General features: G+C 40.1%; 1 protein-coding gene across 2 annotated transcripts in view; it reads right to left on the bottom strand.

The window, feature by feature from the left end:
* LOC124123714 (serine/threonine-protein phosphatase 6 regulatory ankyrin repeat subunit B-like) overlaps positions 1-11,940 on the bottom strand; it is a 57,338-nt gene extending 45,398 nt beyond the window's left edge. Inside the window, exon 1 of one of the 2 annotated variants that reach the window (XM_048393028.1) lies at positions 11,771-11,940. The gene's annotated coding sequence lies outside the window, so the exon portion shown is untranslated. Of the gene's footprint in view, positions 1-5,566; positions 5,711-11,770 lie in introns of those variants that run through there. The other variant, XM_048393031.1, reaches the window with a different exon arrangement.
* Between the last annotated feature and the right edge of the window lie 8,124 nt (positions 11,941-20,064).

The raw sequence follows: 20,064 nt of genomic DNA, 5'->3' as shown, positions 1-20,064 counted from the left end.
TTAATAGAGAATGTTTTAATTTTTAAAAGAAACGTAATTGGACATATAAACTTGTTTTACTTAGTGCATATGAATATACTCGAGCTGTGTCAAACTAGCAGCGCAAGTAACAAAGAATTTACTGTGATTAAAATATGGAAAAGACGACAAGAGACAGTATACCTGAAAAAGAAGGTATATCTCGGGTCTATGTAGGAATCAAATGATGACAGGATACAATGCGATTTATTTACGAGGGACTGGTAGAGTAAGTGTGGTAAGTAAGGCACAGGTCGCGTAGTTGGTAGTTTGGGAATCGTTCAAAGGGGGATAAATGGTATTGGCCGAGGGAACCAGGTCAAAACTTTGTAGAAGTCACTAAGCGGATGGTTAATTAATCAATCTTGGGCTTGATGAGTTGAGTTACAAGAGGCAGACTGGTACGGGCCAGTGTCACATGCCCTCTATGACGTCACGTTAATAAATCTTGGAAGATGGGAGAGGAAAGGTTGAGAATATAACGGGATGGAAAATCGGATATCGGACAGAACGGTTTGCGGGACAGAAATAGACAGGTCGAAGGTCATTGTGCTCCCAGTTGCAGAAGTCATCATATCCCAATTGCTCGGATCGATGCTCATGATGTCAATCACAGGATTGTATGGACCAGACCAGTACTGAGCATCTCAATTGGTTTTCCCCATTCTTTAAACACACAATTAAAATAATTTCTTGTGTAATATTCAAGCATAAAGGGCAATACTTGAAATACAAATTGCAAAACGTCAACAATGTGAACTGTCGGGAACAATTAGCAGAACCCATTGCCTCGCTTCACCATATCAAAAACGGCACCAATTTAGCGGTTTACTATAACAATATAAGACATGTCATTGTTTAGGTGAAAAGATATATTCTCCATACACCACATTTTACGTTACTGATAAAGGCAAAGGATGTACTGGTTGACTGTCTGTACAACATGCGCTGTAAGTTTTAAGATTGTACCGGCTTTGTCAGCGTACCTAGCAGGAGTTGAAAAAGAACGCTGTTGAGAGGCAAGGTGAAGCAAAGGCATTTAACTCAAAACCACTCGCACAATTAAAATGGATTTACTAAACAATCTAACTGCAGTTAAAGCCCCATCTGCGGTAGTAACTACCGCACTCTACTGGGCGGAGCTTATCCAAGTGATTTGACAGGTCAATATGACGTCATGATTACACGTACATTTCATTAGTTAATGCGTAAACGGGTGACGTCATGTAAACACCCACCCACTTGGGCCGTTTGACAACAAGGACGCAAGTTTTAATGATAATATAAATATCTACCAAACGATTCTAAGATTTTTCAACAAACGCGTACTTCTTTGGTTTCAAAACCTACCTGCCATGTCGTCTTCACATCTTCATAAAATGATACCGTGTTAATGTCCACGATTTATCCAACACACAAATTATAGTTCTAGTTCTCTGGACTGGAACGAAATACGTTTGTCGTGATGCATATGAGCAGTGTAAATTAACAAGAAACATAATATGTGTTGGGGCACCAATCGTTATCCTGTGGTGTACGGTATATCTGCAGTTTATATATAGCATTTCTCACAATATATACGGCAATCGGTGATTTCAACAATGTTTTTCTTCGCTGTGTTCGTCTTGCCTCATCTGGAATCTGGATGACAACGATCGTGTAAAAAACCCTGGTAATGGTCAAAAATATTTTCAAGTGATCAAAGTAGTTTCTTGTCGTTTTTTCATTGCCAAGTATTTTGGCAAAGTAACACTTGTCTCACGAAGCTCGTCATACCGAGGTAACTCGATCCGTGAAACTTGGCGGGTCCCAGTGACCCAGATCCCTGTTGATTGGCATGCCAAGTGTCATTTGCATAAGGCCATCCATATGTTTTGTATGTGTTTCTCCCCTCAAGCCTCAACTAATCAGAGAGCGGGCGGACGAAATAATATATATGACTTATCAAAAAATGCCTTTCAATAATTGTGTGATTTATTTTATGACATTTTAAAAAAGGTTCAACACTTGGTTCTAGAGTCTAGTCTATGAATTAATTTATGATGTAGATCGATTCGCTTATTTCGGAAACGAATTTTTAATAAACATGGGAACAAAGATAAAGTTGACCTGGTTCTTCTATGACGGTGCAATTGTAGATCTAGTAGTATTTCTTTTATTAGACCCGTGCGCAATTTAAAATTTCCACAGCGGCAGCAAAATTGAGACACGAAGACATTATATTATTTCACGTCGGAATGGAGATAAAAATATTCAAATACGGACAGCCTCACAGACTTCGAAACGATGTTCAGATAAATATTTGTTCACATTAATTCTGTCATGTGCGTGAAAATGGGTTTCAACATTACTTTCATCAAGCTTACATTGAGGTCGCTGGCTACTTCGGCAGTAGTATTTTGTCTCGAAGCTCAAAGCAACAATGTTTCTCTCAGATACATTTTTCTCTCCATCCATGACGAACATCTGTCATAATGTCAATGCCTCAACAATCTTCCTGGGCAGTTGAATTCAACAATGTAATACACACGGCCTCATTCACGGCGTCATCGCAAAGATTCCTTCCAAATACCCACCACGTGATCAGGGTTACGACCTTGTGATAAATTAATAAATTATTTTGCATTTTAAGAAAAGATTTTCGTGAATATTATTATTAGAAAAATATCCTGAACATTGTACTTTTTCATTGTACTGGGTATTTCTTTTATTACTTTCTAAAACTTTATTTTTGCCTTTCTGAACACGCGATCTCGCCCGATGAGCGCATCGAGTTGCTGCTTACAACTGTCAAGAACTTTGCAATTTCGCTTGTCTTCAATATGAGCAACAGAACATTTTCATGTGAAGCTTAATTGGACGAAGAATTGTTCGAGATAATCAGGGAGCCTTAGGTCATTTCGATTATGACATTTGTGACTTTATCGTGGAGAAAGTTCCAATTCAAGATGACATCATTCCGATTCACAACTTGAATCGACAAGATGGCGCCTCTCTTCCCGCCCGTGCAAGTGCAACAGAAACTTTGATAAATTCAGTGTCGATTCTTGTGATTAGTGAATCAGTGTCACAGCTAGATTTCATTGTGGAACCAGATGAAGGCGAATATGTATGTTCACACTTTTTTTGTCAACCATGCGTGACACGGCACAGGCAATCGCAGTTAGGGAATGGTGCGGCAACCATGTTCGAACACATTGATCTGGACTGAGCTAAATAAACGAAGTGTTTGGAGAGATCGTAGATACTTGGACTTGAAGAAACGGAATTAAACGTTGCAGCAAATGAAGGATTGGTGTGGACAAAACGGGAAAGGGATCCCAAAATGCATTTTAAAACTTGTGCGCGAAGTGTATCCAAATACCCCAAACAAAAAATACATGGGACAAGTGTGGATCTAATGATCAAACTCAGTTTTGTGTGTGAAAATTCTGGAAAGAAAAGGAAATTCATAATTAGAGTTGTCTTGGAATATGTGTATTGGAGTTTTCGTTTATCGTAAGAACATTATTATCATGAGGCCAAAACATCAATTATATATAGTTACTTATTTACCAGTTGCTTATGTGCATTGTTATGTTGATACACGTGACATATTCATCTATTGTAGTCAAGCTGAGAAATATTGGCGCAACTTCTGGTGCTTCAAATTAGGCCTAGGCCCCTTCCTAAACACTAGTTGAAAAATCTGTGTAATAATTTACGTTTTATGAATATAAACTGATTATTGTGTGGCACAAATCTAACTGTTGAATGCAAATGACAAAAACTAAACAAATATCTGTAATTTTCGGATTGAACTGAAAGAATCGCGTCGTCAATTTCGTATTTAAGTATCGATACTGTTACATTAACCGAAACTGATGTTCTGCTACTGTTCTGACGTAAAAATATACAACACAATACACTTTGACCACAAATGCATTAAATGTGCCACATGTACACATGACCATGTGCTTTGCCATTTATAGCGCAACCGTAAATAAGCTCCGCCCACTTAGATCGATGCAGACGCCAAACACGATCGATTCGATTTTTTAGGATAAAACTACAGAAAATTTATTGACTTATATCTTGATATGGAGGCATTTGTTGTATCCATGGTTTGTCATTCAAGTTGATACGAAGTTTGACGGTCAAAGGTAATCTCGTTCCCGTATGGTTTTCAAAAAACGTCTCCCGACACTCGGTTGTGTTTACATTGACAGTCATTGTTCGAAACTGAAACACCGCCACCTTGCGGCTATTTATAGTCAGGGTGGGGCTTTAAGAAGAATGTATGATTACCACAATACAAATAATTCATTACGACAATATGGCATTATTAATATGCAAAGTCATAATCACAAGTCGTATGATTCTCCAAATCCACATCAGACATCGTTATTTCAAAATGGTACTGTAACCTGGCGTTACACTCCCGGTTTTTATTTTATGTCATTAATAAATAATTGATAGAAAATGTTATAATTTTTAAAAGAAAGGTAAATTGGACATGTAAACTTGTTTTACTTAGTGTATATGAATGTACTCGAGCTGTGTCAAACTAGGAGCACAGGTAGCAAAGTATTTACTGTGATAAAAATATGGAAAAGACGACGAGAGACAGTATACATGAAAGAGAAGGTATATCTCGGGTCTATGTAGGAATCAAATGATGACAGGATACAATGCGATTTATTTACGAGGGACTGGTAGAGTAAGTGTGGGGAGTAAGGCACGGGTCGCGTAGTTGGTAGTTTGGGAAGTGTTCAAAGGGGGGATAAATGGTATTGGCCGAGGGAACCAGGTCCAAACCTTGTAGAAGTCACCAAGCGGATGGTTAATTAATCAATCTTGGGCTTGATGAGTTGAGTTACAAGGAGCAGACTGGTACGGGCCAGTGTAACTAGCGCTCTATGACGTCACGTTAATTAATCTTGGAAGATGGGAGAGGATAGGTTGAGAATATAACGGGATAGAATTCGGATATCGGACAGAACGGTTTGCGGGACAGAAATAGACAGGTCGGAGATTATTGTGCTCCCAGTTGCAGATGTCATCATATCCCAATTGCTCGGATCGATGCTCATGATGTCAATCACAGGATTGTATGGACCAGACTCGATTATTTACTGACCACCGTCATATAGGTGGAATATTGCTGAGTGCAGCGTTAAAAAACGAACAAACAGACAAACAGTATAGATAAAACAGGGAGAGGCAACTCTCGAGGCTGTGTCACATCACTTTACAAACACCACTGCCCTTCTACAACAATCACACGTGTTTTAAAATGATTTGCCGATAAGCTACCTACTTTAACTGAAAACAGCTACTCACTTGAATCAATCAGATCATAAGCTGTACATTCATTTACATAACAAGCAATTCACCCAACTGAAATCCCCTTACCTCAAGTCAAGTCTAATTGCACCTGATATCCTGATCAACAGATAAAAGTATATACCCTATACTTAAACACCCGCTGTCCTAATTAATTTACCTACGGTAGCCCAATCCCTCGTCACACTCATGATCAGTTGCGTCAGACAAAACATAAACTCACGGCAGCTGATGATCTCTAGCAGGCAGTGTCAGACAGCAAGGTACAGGTCAGGACCTACAGTGCTCCTTCAAGTGTTCCCATCGTACAACAGAGTTTAATCTAGATCTTCCTATCCTCATAATGTAGAAGCTCGTCGGTGATCAAGTCTACACAAACACCTCGGTTACCAGGAGACCAAACAATCCATATAGTCACGTGTGAGACATTGCGCAAGTTTCATTGTCATCCTATATATAATCGATAACTTCCAGGGAATAGCACAAGGCAAGTCGATTTTGAGTACAGGGAAAATAGGAGAGAGAAATCACGAACAGGTGGGTCTGATAAAAATACATGTGTAATAATATGAATAAAGCTTACAGATCGGAGATTTTATATTAATAAAGAACGAACTTGTTTTTGTTGACATGATGTTTTTAATGTTGTTACCTGAAAATACCTGACACCCCCATTGGTTTTTCCCACTCTTTCCCAAGAAATGGCTGTGGTTCTATGTATTACCAGGTTTATTTCATTTTCATATGGAATTCATTGTCATCTAGATATCAGTAGGTATCTTATAGCTTTTATGCATATGTCTTTATGGGTTATAGGGTACACTTCAATCTGTTGATTCCGAACACATAGATCTAGAAAATATTTTCAAAATGGTACCCGTTACATTCAACGTACATAATAGTATTAAGAGTGAGTGAGTTGGATTGAGCGCTGCTTTTAACAGTTTCCCAGTTATATCACAGCATACCACTTCGGTGAAACCCACGAGCACGGGTATGGTGCTGACCGGGATTCGAACCCACAATCATAGGTTTCTTGCGTGCCCAAAGGACGCAACTCTGCACAGCGAATCGCGGCGCCTCACACGACTGGGCTACCCGTGCTCCTTCTTATATTAGTAACAATTAGGAACAATCAAAGTTCCTGAGAATATCCGCAATGTATACACAAATGTGAATACGTCACTGGAATGAGTGAGAACCACATTTGGAATGGAACTCGAGTCTGTGGCATGCTAAGCGAACACTTTTACTGCAAGAACACCAAAAACAACAACGCCACTGATTCCAAAAGTTTGTTGTTTCAGACATCCAACGGACATGACCGTTGATACATGTCATCGATCCCAATTGCGTCCATCGATGCTCATGATATTAATCACTTGATTGTCTGGTCCAGGCTCGATTATTTTACAGACCGCTGTCATTTTGCTGGAATATGGCTGAGTGCGGAGTTAAACAACAAATCAATCAAATCAACCAAATAATTATATGTGTTCCAGTGGTACATGTTAAAATCGAATATTCTGGAGTGAATCCAATGTTATAGAGTGAAACACAATGATCACCAGCTTCTCGTTGTCAATGGGACACTGTGGTTTGGCTTTACAAAAGTATTACAGATGATTAAATTATATCGTCAACTTGAACGTTGATGTACAGTGAACATACACCACCACTTACAAATTGGCCGCAAAATATATTTTGTTGTGACAACGATAGTCTCACGGTTCGTTGGTGTCTGTTGCTACGTTTCAACTGTACACACATTTCATAACATTGACTGTGAATAACCATGAACACAACACCAGAAAATATCAGGAAAGAATTATTATACATGATTCCGCTGCTGAACTGTACAAGGGGCGGTCGGGTAGCCTAGTGGTTAAAGCATTTCCTCGTCACGCCGAAGACCCGGGTTCGATTCCCGACATGGGTACAATGTGTGAAGCCCATTTCTGGTGCCACCCACCGTGATATTGCTGGAATATTGATAAAAGCGGCGTAAAACCATACTCACTCACTTATTAGGATATACTTTTAGCGTGTTCGCTAGTACACACTTGAATCAATGGAATAAAACTTAAGCATGTTATTTCCATGTAGGCAGAGTCCAATTAATGGAAGTATATTGATTTACTTACTTCAGTATATATCATCTGTTCAAGCTACAAAGATGTTTCAGAACAGGGAGGGGAAAAGTCCCATATAAACATCATACCCCCCAAAAACCCTCAAATGTACAGCGAGTGTGTTTTGTGCATTAAAACATTTTGGACAGTGTGTAGCTCCGAAAAATGTCAGTAAAATAAGTCAGATAGCTTTTATTACAGGACATTCAAGAAATTTTTGTCTTGAGCAATGTGGTAAACACATGACAGGAATGATAAATGGGACTTATTGTCTTTCAATGTGGGCCCAAACACGAAATGGAAAGTTCACAATTCTACTAACACAATGCAGCAGAGATTGTCCAACTGGCATACCCTCATCCTGGTTCCTGTTCATCCATGGCAATATAGAAAGAAAAGGAGGATTGAGGGAAAGTAAGTTCTCTGAACTGGTGAACATTATCCGTAGGTACTGTCAAGCGAACAGTTATCACACTCTGTTATGAGTATTGAATAGGATGAAATTGCATACTCCATCAGGAACCATCATGTGAACACTGTTCAATGTGCGATATACTATAGGCATATGAATAAAAGAAATTGATAATTTGATTGTTGCTTATGTTTCATTTGCCAGCTGTGTAAATGGGGATGTTTCATGATTTTGCCTCAATTTGGGCATCTCAGGAATAAATAACACTTGTTTCCTTAGCTCTGAGAACGTCTGATGACACATTGATCTGTTATGTCAAAGTCACAACCAGACAAAATGTTTGTATGTGGTCTAACTCTTCCTTTGGGCAGGGGTCGAAGTTGGAAAAAAGGTCGTGCGTGACCTATATATACTACATTTTCCCCTAAATTGCCTTTTCTGCAGAAATCTTAGGAACTTTTATACATATACTGGTTATATTATTTTCATATTTTTGTCAATGATATGTTGAATTCTACCAAAGGACTGCATATTTGGTTTATATGCTGGATAGCTCTTTGAAATGTTTTTGAAATATTTATCATTGATATTGAAGGTCAAATTCACACTCAAAAGTGATAACTCATGAAGGGTTGAAGTGTAAGATCAAGGCAATAGTGAAGGGGTCATTCATAAAGTATTTCTGCAATTATAACTAAAATGCCTATTTCTGGAGATATTTGTGAAGTATTAAGCACGTAGTTATATTATTTGAATACACATATATGAGCAGTGGTTACAACTCCAGTGTCAAGTTAACCCTCAATCTCTTTTAATAAAAGAATTCACAGTAACTGAGGAAGAGCTCACTGTAGTACCATAAAACTAGGGTGAGATAAATTTCAATGAAGTTAGCATTTTGGATATAACAAGTACATGTACCGTTGCAAATAGTCGTATTATAATCTCACTGGGACCAAAGGCCCAAGTGAGCACATTGTCAATGACTTTTTCTTTTTCTCAGTACAAACTGGAAGTCTGGACACAAAATTTAAGGATATCATTATACGAGAACTGATGTTTGTTCATTAAATACCATTAACATCTGAAAAGAACAATATATGCAATTGAACAATTGTCTTCTCCAAAAATGTTTTAGGAGGATATTTACCATTAAAGTAACACAGAATATTACAACAGCTATCTGTTATGCACAGGCTAACATAATTTACCAGAAACAAGACATGAAGAAAATTTGCATCTAGATACCTTCCGGAAACCTTCCGGAAACCTTCCAGATGCCTTCAGCAACCTTCAAATTTCTTGGTATTTTCAAGATAATTTTGTTATGTGTTTCACACTTAAGTGAACAAAATGCACCCCCCAAATTTTGATATTTTGGGGGGAAGGTTTCCGGAAGGTATCCGGGCCGGATCCAAAATTGGTAGGTATCCGGAACGTTTCCGTCTAACTTTTTTTGCTGTGGTCATTCTCGTTTGCAGTGCACCACTGAAAACTTTACTTTTATTAATGATTGTTTCTAAGTTGCAGCATGTGCGGTTAACGGTGTTAACCATGATGGCCTGTCGCCCACGACAAGGTATGTCGCAAAAGGTGGAGGCTTGTCGCCCTGAGAATGTCGCAAACATGGAGGCTTGTCGCCCTGAGAATGTCGCAAACATGGAGGCTTGTCGCGCGGAGAAATTGATGCCTGTCGCATGGAAACAGTAGCTCGTTGCTCATGATATTTTATTATCACTGATTATGGCTTGTTGCCTTTTGTAGGGCTCGTTGCCACGTATATTTGAAGCTCGTCGCGTTAATCGAGACTCGTCGTCAGTATTTGTATAATGTCAATTTATTCAATGTCATATGTTAGATATTGTGTATATCATGGATGTGAAATGACTGAGATATATGTAAATGTGATATTAAAGTTGATTTAAACGGTGTGGTGTGGTGCACTGCATAGCAATCCAGAGAGTGTTGCATTATTTGTTGTATTGGAAGGTGATATATAGGAGAATAATAATATCATAAACAAAGCTTACAGATCGAAGACTAAACATTCATTAAGAACGATACTGTATTTGTTGATATGTTGTTTTTAATGTTGTTACCTGTAAATACCGAGCATCTCAATTGGTTTTCCCCAATCTTTAAACACACAATTAAAATAATTTCTTGTGTAATATTCAAGCATAAAGGGCAATACTTGAAATACCAATTGCAAAACGTCAACAATGTGAACTGTCGGGAACAAGTAGCAGAACCCAGTGCCTCGCTTCACCATATCAGAAACGGCACCATATACCCGCACCAATTTAGTGGTCTACTATAACAATATAAGACATGTCATTGTTTAGTTGAAAAGATATATTCTCCATACACCACATTTTACATTACTGATAAAGGCGAAGGATGCACTGGTTGACTGTCTGTACAACATGCGCTATAAGTTTTAAGATTGTACCGGCTTTGTCAGCGTACCTAGCAGGTTAGTTAAGGGAAGATCAGTTGAAAAAAAACACTGTTAGGAGGCAAGGTGAAGCAAAGGCGTTTACCTCAAAACCACTCGCACAATTAAAATGGATTTACTAAACAATCTAACTGCAGTTAAGAAGATTGTATTAATACCACAATACAAATAATTCATTACGACAATATGGCATTATTAATATGCAAAGTCATAATCACAAGTCGTATGATTCTCCAAATCCACATCAGACATCGTTATTTCAAAATGGTACTGTAACCTGGGGTTACACTCCCGGATTTTATTTTATGTCATTAATAAATAATTAATAGAGAATGTTTTAATTTTTAAAAGAAACGTAATTGGACATGTAAACTTGTTTTACTTAGTGTATATGGATGTACATGAGCTGTGTCAAACTAGGAGCGCAAGTAGCAAAGTATTTGCTGTGATTAAAATATGGAAAAGGCGACCTGAGACAGTATACCTGGAAGAGAAGGTATATCTCGGGTCTATGTAGGAATCAAATGATGACAGGATACAATGCGATTTATTTACGAGGGACTGGTAGAGTAAGTGTGGGAAGTAAGGCACGGGTGGCGTAGTTGGTAGTTTGGGAAGTGTTCAAAGGGGGGATAAATGGTATTGGCCGAGGGAACCAGGTCCAAACCTTGTAGAAGTCACTAAGCGGATGGTTACTTAATCAATCTTGGGCTTGATAACTTGAGTTACAAGGAGCAGACTGGTACGAGCCAGTGTAACTAGCGCTCTGTGACGTCACGTTTAATAATCTTGGAAGATGGGAGAGGAAAGGTTGAGAATATAACGGGATAGAAAATCGGATATCGGACAGAACGGTTTGCGGGACAGAAATAGACAGGTCGAAGGTCATTGTGCTCCCAGTTGCAGATGTCATCATATCCCAATTACTGTAATCGATGCTCATGATGTCAATCACAGGCTTATATGGACCAGACTTGATTATTTACAGCCCACCGTCATAAAGGTGGAATATTGCTGAGTGCAGCGTTAAACAACAAACACACAGACACACATTACAGATAAAACAGGGAGAGGCAACACTCGAGGCTGTGTCACATCACTTTACAAACACCACTGCCCTTCTACAACAATCACAAGTGTTTTAAAATGATTTGCCGATAAGCTACCTACTTTCACTGAAAACAGCTACTCACTTGAATCAATCAGATCACAAGCTGTACATTCATTTACATAACAAGCAATTCACCCAACTGAAATCCCCTTACCTCAAGTCAAGTCTAATTTCACCTTATATCCTGGTCAACATATATAAGTATACACCCTATTCTTGAACATTCTTTAAACATCCGCTGTCCTTATTAATTTACCTACGGTATCCCAATCCCTCGTCACACTCAGTTGCGTCAGACAGAAAAATAAACTCACGGCAGCTGATGATCTCACGCAGGCAGTGTCAGACAGCGAGGTAGGCCTACATGTCAGGACCTAGTGCTCCTTCAAGTGAAACTGTGTTCCCATCATACAAAAGAGTATGTTCTAGTTGTTCCTATCCACAAAATGTAGAAGCTCGTCGGTGATCAAGTCTACACAAACACCTCGGTTAGCAGGAGACCAAACAATCAATATAGTCACGTGTGAGACATTGCGCAAGTTTCATTGTCATCCAATATATAATCGATAACTTCCAGGGATTAGCACAAGGCAAGTCGATTTTGAGTACAGGGAAAATAGGAGAGAGAAATCACGAAACATGTGGGTCTGATAAAAATACATGTGTAATAATATGAATAAAGCTTACAGATCGGAGATTTTATATTAATTAAGAACAAACTTGTTTTTGTTGACATGATGTTTTTAATGTTGTTACCTGAAAATACCTGACACCCCCATTGATTTTTCCCACTCTTTCCCAAGAAAGGGCTGTGGTTCTATTTATGATTTACATCACCCTATTATGAGGAGCAAGGTAGAAAATCGAAACTCGGGCCTTGGAACAATCGATAAGAACATGAAGGGATGTATTACCAAGTTTATTTCATTTTCATATGGAATTCATTGTTATCTAGAGATCAGTAGGTAAATAATAGTTTATATACATATGTCTTTATGGGATATAGGGTACACTTCAATTTGTTGATTCCGAACACATAGATTTAGAAAATATTTTCAAAATGGTACCCGTTACGTTCAACGTACATGATAGTATTAAGAGAGAGTGAGTGAGTTGGGTTTAACGCCGCTTTTAAAAGTATTCTAGTTGTATAGCGGCATGTCAGCTTAATGTGGCAGGAAAGCCCGAAGTGATGCAGGTCTCAGACGTTTACCACTTCGGTGAAACCCACGGTGCTGCCAAATCTAGAAACATAATCGGGGCCAACCGGGATTCGAACCCGCAATCATAGGTTTCTGGCGTGCCCAAGGGACACAACTCTGCACAGCGAATCGCGGCGCCTCACACGACTGGGCCACCCGTGCTCCTTCTTTAATTAGTAACAATTAGGAACAACCAAAGTTCCTGAGAATATCCGCAATGTATACACACATGTGAATACGTCACTGGAATGAGTGAGAACCACATTTGGAATGGAACTCGAGTCTGTGGCATGCTCAGCGAACACTTTACTGCAAGAACACCCTTGGCAACAACAACAAGGCCACTGATTCAACAAGTTTGTTGTTTGAGTCATCCGTTGTTTGAGACATCCAACGGACATGACAGTTCGCTCGAGCTCGTCACATCGTAGACCTTGGTTCGATTCCCGACATGGGTACAATGTGTAAAGCCCATTTCTTGAGTGCTGCGCCGTGATATTGCTGGGATATTGCTAAAAGCGGCGTAAAAACATATTCACTCACTCACTTTACTGTACAGATCTTATTCAACCACAGCATGAAGTAATCACCTCCAGTCAAATTAATTATACTTTGAATAAATTGTAGTTAAGTATTTGGTGGGTTGGGTTTAACGCCGCTTTTAACAGTATTCCAGTTATATCACGGCGTGTCGGCTTAATGTGGGAGGAAAGCCCGAAGTGATGCAGGTCCCAGACGTTAACCAATTCGGTGAAACCAACGAGCCCGGGTATGGTGCTGACAAACCTAGAAACATAATCGAGGCGAACCGGGATTCGAACTGCACAGAGTAGCGCGGCGCCTTAGACGACTGGGCCACCCGTGCCCCCCAGTAAAGTATTGGAATGCTTCTTACTCTGAATATTATAGTTGACAGTTCATATGGAGTTTGATTCAACCAACGTCAGGACAGGATGAGTAATGCTACGTTGGTTATTTGCCCCAATGTTTTCATGAGGCTATAGGGCGGTCGGGTAGCCTAGTGGTTAAAGCGTTTGCTCATCACGCCGAAGAAACGGTTTGATTCCCGACATGGGTACAATGTGTGAAGCCCATTTCTAGTTCGCTGACTTGTGACCAAGGAAGTCGGGGGTTAGGCAAGAGACAACACGATCCAAGTCTTAACGAAACCTATCTGACAAACAAGTGCTGGCTCGTTAATAGGACTATCAACTGTATTATTCAAACAGAGATTTGAAAGTCACCAACCGTGATCAGCTTATTTTATGTTTCATGGAGGAGATACAGATCTTTGTTTACTGAATAAACATATTGATCAATGTTCAGGAATATAAATAGATAAGATAATGAAGCTACATTGCCGGCCATTGCGTCCAGGAAATATCAGGTACAGTACAGCTGAGTATATTCTAGTTGTTTCTATCAAAATGATCCGCCTCCGTGGTCTAGTGGGAGAGCGTCCGCCTGGAGAGCGGAAGGTCCGGGGTTCGATCCCCGACCGCGTCATACCAACAGACGTTAAAAGATGGTATTTGTTGTTATCCTGTCTGGCGCTCGGCATTAAGGGGCTAAAACAAGGACTGGTCGGCTCGGAGTCAGTATACTGTGTCTGAGTAGGGTATTCATGTTAAACTGCGGCATGGTATCTCAGTGAGCTAGCACTATAAATCGGCATCAGTCCGGACTAGTACAAGCAGCCACACAAACACACACACACGTACATGCACGTCGCTATAAAAGTGCAATAATCTTCACCTCACCTCACCTCACCTATCAAAATGAATGTAGAAAGTCGTCCATGATCGAGTCAAACACACGGACCTTTGGTTACAAGGACAGCAACCAATCAATATGTCGCGTGTTATTGATTGCGCAAGTCTCAAAGCACTTTGTGTGATCATTCATTTCCCAGGAATAACCTGAGGCGAGTTTATTTCAGTCTGGGGAAATCAGGTAGGAGAAATCAATAAACATACATGTTTGTCACAAAATGTGTGCGATAATGTCATGAATAAAGCTTTCAGATCTGATACTTTATATTAGTTAACAACAATATTGTTTTGGTTAATGTGTTGTTTGTTACTGTAGTTACCTGTAAATACCTATCACCCCCATGGGTTTTCCCCACTGTTTCCCAAGAAACGGCTGTTAATATTTTAATGAGAGCCAAATGAAATCGTTAAACTAGTCGTGGAGCAATCGATAAAACATGAGAGAATGTATTTAAAAAACATTCGATTTCATATGGAATGCAAAGGTATCTACAGGTGAGGTGAGGTGAAATTGTGTTTAACGTCGCGTCCAAGATTATTGCACTTATATAGCGACGTGCATGCACGTGTGTGTGTCCGCTTGTACTAGTTCGGACTGATGCCGATTTATAGTGCTAGCTCACTGAGATACCATGCCACAGTTTAACATGAAAACCCCACTCAGACACAATATACTGACCAGTCCTTGTTCTAGCCCTTTAATGCCGAGCGCCAGACAGGGTAACAACAAGTACCATCTTTTAACGTCTTTTGGTATGACGCGGTCGGGGATCGAACCCTGGACCTTCCGCTCTCCAGGCGGACGCTCTACCTCTAGACCACGGAGGCGGTCCCTTTTCTAGAGATATATAGTTATATGTCACTAGGGGATGTATAGGTACACATATGGGTACACATAGATTTAGAACAAATCTTGTAAATAGTCACTTGTTACATTCACCTTACATAATACCATTACCAAACAAAATATATCGATTTGTTCAGAAAATGGTGATCGAAATAAATATATTATCAGCTGATTATTCAAAAATCAAACTATTTCACACTTGTTTGAAATAGTTTTCCAGTCTGGAATAGTATTCCAACGGACTGTCCCCTTTTGGGCCTGGGATGGAATGTCCTCATCACCCCACTGCTGGTCGTAAAAGGCGACCTATTTGCCGTGGGCTGCGCCAATTTACTATCACAAGAGTTTAAACCACCAGCTTTTATAGTCCGGTAATTAAAGGTTTATATTTCATGAATGTACAACAAAAATGACGGAAAAATTTGCTTAACGCATTTCAGTTCCTTGATAGGTAGGTAGGTAATCTTTTATATATATTTTGTATTTCATGTCTCACCTCATACACATAAAAAATATATATACAGGTCACGTGATAAAATACATGTGATGAGCCATTCCGTATGATGATCAACATCAGACATATCGTAAAAATTGCGATTAACGTTGAACATAAAACTAACATATTTTTAGTAACATTTATATATAGGGGCAGTGAAAAGTACATGTGCTTCATTTTCCACAACATCTTTACAATTAAAACATACTCCCTCTTCAAGGGTGTATTATTATCTCGCCCTGTCTCCACATGTAAGGGGGCTACTCCACATCGGAACAACGACAGGGCTCTTCTGTGGCGTCGGGGTATTCTCTCTGTAATGTATGGCTCAGCAGTAAACTCGGTCTTGAAAGCAGAGTAGTGTCTAAGTTTGTTACCTCCCTTGCCAGGCTTACTGTAAGTACAAGCTACCATCTGCTTCCACTCCCGCATATGTTGGTCCTCATTATTAGATTCTGGCACATTTCGTAGCACAATGTTCAGTTCTATACCTTGACTCGGTGTCCCTTGTGTAAGTTGTTTCTTCAGATGTTCACACGAGTCTTTATGACATTCTATTTCTTTACGCAGTGTCGATCTAGTTTCTTCTATATGCTGTTCACAAACTTTCACACTTTTCTCCAACTTATCAGTCTTAACATCTAATCTCTTCACATCCTTCTTCAACTCAGTATGCACCTGTTTCAACTCAGTGTTCACTTTTGCTAGAATCTTTTCAATAATTCTCGATTCACTGTCCACAAGTTTTTGATTAAAGGAACGCTTCAAATCTTCAATCGCTGCTAGTATCATTTCCGTGTCGGGATTACTATCACCACTCGTCCTGGCCGGGTTGGACTCTGACCCCTGCTGTCCGACATTATCACCGTTCGCCTCACGTGCACTCGTCATGCTCGAATGCACATCACATGTTACAGAATGCCTATTTTTTGTCTGTATGGACGTCTTCCTCTCTTCTTTTCTTTGTGTCGCTAGAACAGTGTTTGTTCTCACCTGATCGATGTCGCTTTCGATCGCTGTTGACTTGTGGCGGTTGAGTGAACGACGGGCCCGACATGACAGATTCCACGTCATTTGAATCACTCAGAGTCATGTCCGTCATTTTCCGAGAAATACAGCATACAATATAGAAGTGATGTTACAACAGAGTCTCTAAATACTATTTCAGCAGCTTTTTACCAGTGTTCTCCTTGTAAAACTTGTAAAAAGGTCGATTTTCACTGTAGCTGGCGAGAGCAGTTCAAAACACATCTTAGGCTACGATGACACGCAGTCAACCGAGTCACCGAGCCTTGACCACAAGATCCATTACGGCCAGCACGGGTCCCTAGGGACCTATTCTAACCTGGAAACTCGTGAAGATCCGGGGTGGAATAGGTCTTCAGCAACCCATTCTTGCCGTAAAAGGCAACTATTCTTGTCGTAAGAGGCGACTAACGGGATCGGGTGGTCAGGCTTCTTTGAGAGGCATCACTCACTGACTCACTCACTGACTCACTCACTCACTCACTCACTCACTCACTCACTCACTCACTCACTCACTCACTCACTCACTCACTCACTCACTCACTCACTCACTCACTCACTCACTCACTCACTCACTCACTCACGGACGGACGGACGGACGGACGGACGGACTAACGGACTCACTCACTCACTCACTCACTCACTCACTCTCACTCACTCACTCTCACTCACTCACTCACTCACTCCGCCTGTCAATATGTTTCCTACCCTTTTGTGTACATAACAGGCTTCTCCACTCCAGTGTAACTACATCTGATATCTACTTTACAGTATAAACACGGTGTCCTACCTGTATATATACTGTAAATCTTGAAATTAACGCGAGCGTGAATTAAATGCGAAAGATACGAATGGCCATTGTTCGCATTAATGAAACTTCGCATTTATGTCTCCAAAAATCACTATCAACAATGAGACGGACTAACTGCGGAAATACCAACTTGAATATATACACAAACACGGTTTATTGAGCAGCAGTTGTAACAAGTACAAAACAATGTCATTTACAGAAAAGGAATTACACAATAGGCATCCGGTGAGTTATCACAGCTGTGGTCAAGAGTTCTACCTACTCGCGTCAATCTAGGCATCATTGACAACTCCAATCAGTGAACTGTTGTTGGTTCAATTATCTTTTGCCTTTGAACTTTCTTAATGCCAGTCAACAGAATAAACATATCAACCGTGTATTGTTTTTAGGAAAACACTTTATATTGTTATTACGGAAGTGCTTTACTCAGTGCATATAAGCGATGTTATTTGTGTTTGATTGGATTAAGTTAGAATATGTATCATTCCACAGGGAATGAGGTGGGGGGAGTCGCATTGATTTTGAGTTGCATTTTTTCCAAGGTTTACAGTACTTGTCAAGCATACTCTTTGGTTACAATTTGTGACTCGACTGATTGTGTGTAAAAGTGTCGAATGTCATAGATCACTGCTCATGCTATGGGTCACTGCTGCTCGAGTGGTCATACACATATATGTGTGTTCAAGCGATAGCTATAATTGTGTGACTGGGTGCATTACAAGAAAGTAAAATCCCAGCTGTGTCACACAGGTCTGGGGAGGTAGGGTAGTCTAGTGGTTAAAGCGTTCGCTCGTCAGACCGAAGAACCGGGTTCGATTCCCGACAGGGGTACAATGTCTGAAGCCGTGATATTGTTGGAATATTGCTGGAATATTGCGGCGTAAAACAATACTCACTCACTCACAGAGGTCTGTACACCACTGTCTCTGATCCAAGAGACCAGTGGTTGATAGCATGAACAATGTATTACCCTACAGGTATACTACTACATGAATTAGTCAGGTCACACATTGTCACTCTATAATTCATTTTCCTCAACTCTTACACAAAGAATGGTAACCTGAGGAGCTATTCTACCCGGGTATCTCCATCGGGTGAAGTGAGGGGATATAGGGCTTCAAAATGTCGCGTTCAAGATTACTGCACGTATATAGCAACACCCCCATATGGGCATGCACGTGTGTGTGTGGCTGCTTGTACTAGTCCGGACTAATGCCGGTTTTATAGTGCTAGCCCACTGAGTACAATGAGATGCATGGATACCCTCTCAGAGTGAGTGAGTTGGGTTTCACGCCGCTTTCAAAAGTATTCCAGCTATATCACGGCGTGTCAGCTTAATGTGGGAGGAAAGCCCGAAGTGATGCAGGTCTCAGACGTTCACCAGTTCGGTGAAACCCACGAGCACGGGTATGGTGCTGACAAACTTAGAAACATAATCGGGGCGAACCGGGATTCGAACCCACAATCATAGGTTTCTGGCGTGCCCAAGGGACACCACTCTGCACAGCGAATCGCGGCGCCTCAGACGACTGGGCCACCCATGCCCCCCTCAGACACAGTGTACTGACTCCGAGCCGACCCATCTCCGGGGCGATGCTCTATCTTAAAGACCACGGAGGTTGTCTATATCTCCATGGGATGATATTTTAAAATAATTAAAACAATATTTCTGTCAAATGCTTTATTATGCAAATGGAAATGATCATTTCCGAAGAAGTATCCCTAAATACGTAAATGAAATATTTTTGTATCAACAAGTTCAAAGGTTCAATGTGTAATTCATTATTCTTCCAAGCAAATGCTTACATTTATCAAAATTATTCATATGTATACAATGAAACATTGTTTATATATATCATCATGACATTATGACATAACATGTATAACCTAGTGGGTAAATAAATTTTAATGTCACAGTCATCAATATCTCGGCTATGAGGTCAACATTGGCCAAGCTAATACCAACAGTGTGTGCAGTTTGACTTTGAACATTGAGCGTGGATAAGTTTTGTTTACTCTTATGTAAGACTTTGTGATTCAAGAGCATGGGTATGGGACTGACAAATCAAGGATCTTGATCAGGATAAATCAGGTACATCCCTGAACATCAAGGAAACAAACAGGTAGCAGAGGTATCGTAAGGCCCCTTGTTCCCCAGTATGCTGACCTTAACCTTGTTGCTGGCGATCTATAGCCCCATTTTTATATTGTGTCGTACCTCAATAATCAGATATTTTTAATGTTCTACAACTAGTTTTAAGTCAATCTGTGATATATTGCTAGTGATTATACTGTCCTTCGTCGACAGTTTTTATAACTATTGTATAACTTGTTCAAGTCACATTATGGCTGAAATATTGCCGACGTGACTTTAATTAAACTCACTCACTCACTCACTCACCCTGAACATCAGGTTGCAGCATGTCTCTCAGATGCCACTCAAGGAATTTGGAT

The sequence above is a fragment of the Haliotis rufescens genome, unplaced genomic scaffold (assembly GCF_023055435.1).
Source record: "Haliotis rufescens isolate VD_foot unplaced genomic scaffold, xgHalRufe1.0.p SCAF_110, whole genome shotgun sequence".
NCBI classification, from domain to species: Eukaryota; Metazoa; Mollusca; class Gastropoda; order Lepetellida; family Haliotidae; genus Haliotis; species Haliotis rufescens.
Note: the sequence above shows the minus strand (reverse complement) of the source record. Positions and strands in the feature narration are given on the sequence as shown.